A 926-nucleotide genomic window follows, 5' to 3' on the forward strand; every position below is an offset into this window, starting at 1 on the left:
CTCAGAGCCTGGAGCCTGTTTCCGGTTCTGTGTCTCCCTCTCTCTCTGCCCCTCCCCTGCTCACGCTGTCTCTCTCTCTCTCTCTCTCTCTCTCAAAAATAAATAAAACATTAAAAAAACCCTAAGTCTATGTTTTAATGTTTTATATAATTATAGGGGTAGTTGTTACAAACAAAAAATTGCAACATAAGGTACAACCCAAGATTTTATGCACTTTTAGAGCTCTAAAAATTTTAACTTTCTGGGGTGCCTGGCTGGCTCAGTTGGTAGAGTGTGTGACTCTTGGTCTCGGGGTAGTGAGTCTGAGCCCCACGTTGGGTGCAGAGATTACAGGAGACTTGTCATAATAGTGCAGAGTTTAACTTGTTTCCAGCTTTCCCCAATGTTGACATCTTACATAACCATGTCGGAGTTATCACAACTTAGAAGTTAACATTTTCCTAAGACTGTTAACTACACTACACATTTTTTTAGGATTTCACCAGTTTCTCCACTACTGTCCTTATTCTGTTCCAGGGTCCAGTGCGAGGGGTCATATTATATTTTATGTCCTTTGGTGTCTGCTCATCTGTGACAGTGCCTGTTATTCCTTTTCTTTCATGACCTTGACACTTTTAGAAAGTACCCGTTAGGCATTTTGTAGCATGTCTCTGCATTTGTGTTTGTGGGCTGGTTTTCTCCTTGACTGAAGTCACACCCTTTTCAGTACATCACTATCAGGGGTTACAACATGATTTCCACGTTTTTTACTGGTAATTATAACCTCGATTATACCTTCCAAGTATCCCTACTGTAAAATGACTTTTTTCTCTTTGTAATTAATAAATATTTTGAGGGAGATACTTTGAGGCTATGTAAATGTCTTATTTTTTCTTTAAACTTTCTTTTTTTTTTTTTTTTAATGTTTTTATTTATTTCTAGGAGAG

This window comes from Crocuta crocuta, unplaced genomic scaffold, assembly GCF_008692635.1.
Source record: "Crocuta crocuta isolate KB4526 unplaced genomic scaffold, BGI_CrCroc_1.0 scaffold80, whole genome shotgun sequence".
NCBI classification, from domain to species: domain Eukaryota; kingdom Metazoa; phylum Chordata; class Mammalia; order Carnivora; family Hyaenidae; genus Crocuta; species Crocuta crocuta.